General features: G+C 33.4%; 1 long non-coding RNA gene across 1 annotated transcript; it reads left to right on the forward strand.

Moving 5' to 3' along the window:
- The first annotated feature begins 706 nt into the window (after nucleotides 1-706).
- On the forward strand, nucleotides 707-2372 carry LOC126882211 (uncharacterized). The gene is made up of 2 exons (XR_007697226.1): nucleotides 707-1312; nucleotides 1465-2372. It is a non-coding gene; the product is annotated as an uncharacterized LOC126882211 (long non-coding RNA).
- The last annotated feature ends 2801 nt before the right edge of the window (nucleotides 2373-5173 follow it).

Raw genomic sequence — 5173 nt, forward strand, 5'->3', positions numbered from 1 at the left:
TTAATTCAAAATTGTATATACAATTATTACAATTATAAACAAACTATATAGTTTAATATCCAAAACATGTTTTTGATTTTATGTAATGTAATGAAAATCTTATTTGTAAATTATTGGTTACAATGTTTAACAATAGGAAATATTCAAGAATAAATAAAATAAAAGTTTAATCCTAACAACACAAAACATTCCAGGAATGTAGGTACTACCGTTCTATTCCGTGAACATCTATCTGATTAAATTATGGGTGGAAAGTTACCACAAGATATTCTATGAACATAGTACATTGTCTTCCTGGAGGGGTAAAATTTTCCATTACAAGTTTTTAGGCCCGTTCCAAGTGACATGAAAACCGTCCTTCGTACTGCCCTCGTCATGCGCATTATAAAAAATGCGTTCCAAGCGAACATGAACGATGATTCGTATCGTACACGATGTTGTTCCAAGCGATCCATGTACCGCTTCGAAATCGGTAACTGAACGGTCCTTTTGATACATGCCTTCAAGCAGAAACTATTTGTACTGACTTGCGCAGTTAGGATTGTTTTCATTTTTACTGGTTACTGCTATGAGATCAGCTGATGATTCAATAATAGAATAATCCACAATCCACGCTATTAGTACCAGTGAATCTTGATTTTTGTTTAAATAATTATTAATTCTTTTTTTTTCAAATTAATCTTAAAAATATGGATAATTTATTTTTTTTTTTTCATAGAAGACAGCGATTTTATGTCAGATATCGATTCTGAGGAAGATTTTGAAGTTGAAGTGATGTTTAATGAACATGTTAGAAATGATAATTTCTAACCATCTAGCAAACTACTAGTGGTACTGTGGTAATCGTACTGAAAATGGCTCAGGCGCAACTCGAACTTGAAATGCATTGAAATGGTACACAAATCCGTTCCAAGAGGGTTAGTACCGGTAATTGGTTCGGGATCGAAAGAAAACCGTTCAAGGGCGATTCTGCGCATTAAAACAGTCCAATCGATTTCGTGGCCGTTCAAGGGATCGTACAAATGTGTCGTCTTGGAACGAACCTTTTAAGAGAGGCCATTTACTGTTCAATTTGCGTTCATTTTCAAATTTGCCGCGCGAGTATCTATGTAGCGTCGCGTGGTCATTGGTCATCACATTTCATTTTCATAAGATAACCATAACCGATAACCTAAAAATTTAGTAAAAATTTTGATTGGAAAAAAATGCATCGATAAGGGGGTGTGGGAAATGGAAATTAGTGGCTTTTTTGCTGTACTGCCTGCTAGTTTTTGCTCTGGGCTCTGGCTTAATCTCTTGTTTAAACAATTTTGTAAGTATTATAGAATCCGTTTTCAATTTTCTTTATTCTTTATGAAACGAATCATTTATGCATGCATATTATTACCTGTAAATAGTACATATTTCTTTTGATTTTTAATTGTAAAGAATAGAAAAATTACCGTTCATTTTAATTTTTTTTAGAATCAGCTGAAAGTGGCCTACAAAAAAAAACCAAGAAGGAAATGTATAGCCTTGTGGCTATGAAAGGCAAAAGAGAGATATAAAAAGTGTATTGGCTAGTTGGAAGAAAGTCCACATTGTCCATGCATAATAAGTTATTACTTTATCAACAAATATCAAGAAGATAGCAGGGTCACGAGCAACAACTTCATAAGTTCAAGAATATCGAGGAAATCCAGCTCCTACTGGGCAAACTAGAAGATTGAAGAGGACAAAGCCTTTTGAACTAGTTTGAGTGATAGGTGATAGTGAAAAACGGAGCATAGTGCTTGTGTGCTGTGCCTGTGTATGTTAGAATAGTGCACGATCTTGTTAGATTAGATAAGAGACGCTATGGGGTAAGCTCTTCATTTTAAGAAACAGTAGTAATTTAGGTTAAATTAAAATTGCTCATTGGTCAGTTATGACCAGATTGTTTTTTATGTTTGGCAAAAAGGACTTAAGTCAGAATTGCACATTGATAATGTTTTGATGATTTCTGGACCAGAAAAAAACTGTTGTAGATGTAAACTGTATGTACAGTAGAATCTACTACAGTACTGTAGAAATCATCAAAACATTATCGATGTGCAATTCTGACTTAAGCCCTTTTTCCCAAACATCAGAGAATTGTAATGTACAATAATTCTCCTATCTGCTTTTTCATGAATTTTGTAGGAGACGAAAAACCATTTTTAGGATCATCTGCTATCACATGTAAAATGACATGTTTTGTAGTAAATAGATAGTTGAATTTACTACAAAACATGTCAAAAAATATATGAAAACAGGAGGTGACTATAAAAAAAGTTTTTAGTCTCTCTTACAAAACTCATGAAAAAACAAATCGGAGGTATGTCACATCAGTGACTATATCCAGGGAATGGGTACGTTCGGACGACCACAGCGGCTGGACAGCTGAGCCAGCAGTAGCTGTCAGACGTCACCGCTGGAAGCCAGCCGCTGAGAGATTTACTAAGCTTTCCCTATCACGGCTGGATGCAACCACTCAGCCGATTTCTGCTGCCAGCCAGCCGCTATGGTCGTCCGAACGCACCCAATGTCTAAAAAATATACTTTGATGTCCCAAGAACCAAATATAACCTACAGTCCATCTAATTTACTTACTGTTGCACGTCATTATATACGCCAGAGATCTAAGTTGACATAGTTGCCAAAGTATAAAAAGATCCTGAATCCATTTTAAATCAAATATATCACATAATTATTGTAAACGTGGATTATACAACAAAACAAATTAATATTCAATGTAAATAAGTAAAAACTTAAGAAATAGAGAACAAGAATTAAGTTATAAGTATCGTTCGCGGTAACGATTCCGTACTTGTCCAGGACAACTTCGCATGCGCACTTTAAAAAAGAGCGTTCTCTTTTTTAAAGTGCGCATGCGATTTTTAAAGTGCGCATGCGAAGTTGTCCTGGACAAGTACGGAATCGTTACCGCGAACGATACTATTATCTTTTAAGATTTGCAGTGCAAGAGTTTTTGCACTGCATTGTTAATAGGGCTTTTCATTCACAGTCATTTGTTTCGAGCTTCTGTCATATGTTGTATAATCCGTGTATATTAATATTATACACGGATTATGCGACATTTGACAGAAGCTCGAAACAAATGACAATCGATGAAAATCCCTATAATTAAAAAACGGCTCCGAACTCTTGGCAAAAAGCCGGTAGGTTTCTTTGTATAAGTATGTCTACAATACCAACTAAAAAAGTTGTCAGATACCTCGATTATTCCAAGTCGTTATAAAATTAGGTGAAATTTATATTTTTATAGTAGAGGATCTTTTTATAGTAAAGTAAATAATAAAAACAGTAAATATAATAAATAAAACAGATACTTATAGTAAAGAATATAAACAAATATGAAGTGTCATCACCGTAACTGTCAAATAAATGTTACCAATTTATTCTAAAATGTCACCTTCGTTCGATTACAGTTACAGTGTGATCCGAACAAATCTGCTTCATAAAAACGCTTTATAATCCATTTATACAAATTAAATGAAACATATTATTGTGTATTTCTTTAGGTTAATATTAATAGAAATCTTCAAATATTATTTCTACGCGTATATAATAAAATATGTCTAGTGGCTGTAATTCCAGTGTACTCGGCAAAGTGATTCTAAAAAAGAACACACCTACCGCCTAAATATTTCGTGTTGGTATCATGCGACCTCACAGGCTACGACGCGGATGACGTGCAACAGTTAGTAAATTAGACGAAGTATGTAGATATATACAGGGTGTAACAAAAATACAGGTCATAAATTTAATCACATATTCTGGGACCAAAAATAGTTTGATTGGACCTAACTTACCTTAGTACAAATGTGCACACAAGAAAAGTTACAGCCCTTTGAAGTTATATATATATATAATAGCACTAAGGGCCTTAGAGGCCCAAGGCTTGAAAAGTTTGTTTTTTTTCTTCATTTTCACGTTTCTTTATGTACTGAGATCTTCTCTGGCTTGATATGTGATTTTTCTCCATTCCTTCCTGTTATTCATTTTTCTTTTCTGACCCTGTAGCACCATTCTTTCCAAATCTTTTTCGACCTCTTGCTTCCATCTATTTTTCGGCCTTCCTCTTCTCTTTCTTGAAGCTGTAGTGTAGTTTAGTACCATTTTTGGAGTCCTCGTGTTTGGCATCCTTTCAATGTGACCTCGCCATCTAAGTCTCTGTGCCTTTATCACTCATTTGAAGTTACAAGATGAAGTGATTTTTTCCAATATATCGAAAACTATTAGAGATTTTTTATTGAAAATGGACATGTGGCATTATTATGGCAGCAGTATCTTACGAAAAAACTATAGTAAAATTTGGACACCCCATAAAAATTTTATGGGGGTTTTGTTCCTTTAAACCCCCCCAAACTTTTGTGCACGTTTCAATTTAATTATTATTGTAGTACCACTTAAACACAACGTTTTAAAAACTTTTTTTGCCTCTTATTGCTTTTTTTGAAAAGTCAATTTTTATCGAAATATTTTGAATATTTGTCAAATCCACCACATATTTGTATATGGTTAAGTACAATTATGGAGACTTGGTAATAATATGCAGACTTATTTATGCTTTACATTTTTAGGTATATTTTGAACCATATTAAAAAAGAAGCCAGATCTCGATAAAATGTGCCTTATCGAAAAAATACAAAGAGGCAAAAAAGTTTTAAAAACATTCTGTTTAACTAATGGTACCTCAGTAATAGTTTAATTGGAACGTACACAAACATTTGGGGGGTTTAAAGGAACAAAACCCCCATAAAATTTTTATGTAGACATGTTAAAAAAGAAGTCGCAACTCGATAAAAACTGCCTTATCTGAAAAATACTAAGAAACAAAAATATTGAATTTAATGGTACCACAATAATAAAATTGAATTGGAACGTACACAAAAGTTTGGGAGGATCTAAGGGATCAAAACCCCCATAAAATTTTTATGGGGTGCACAAATTTCACCATAATTTTTCTTTAAGATATTCCTGAAATAATACTGCCACATGTCCATTTTCAATAAAAAATCGCTAATAGTTTTCGATATAATCGAAAAAATCGATTTTCATTTTGTAATTTCAAAGGGCTGTAACTTTTTTTATGTGCATATTTGTACTAAGGTAAGTTAGGTTCATTCGAACTATTTTTGGTCCCAGAATA

Source organism: Diabrotica virgifera, chromosome 3 (assembly GCF_917563875.1).
Source record: "Diabrotica virgifera virgifera chromosome 3, PGI_DIABVI_V3a".
Classification (NCBI taxonomy): Eukaryota; Metazoa; Arthropoda; class Insecta; order Coleoptera; family Chrysomelidae; genus Diabrotica; species Diabrotica virgifera.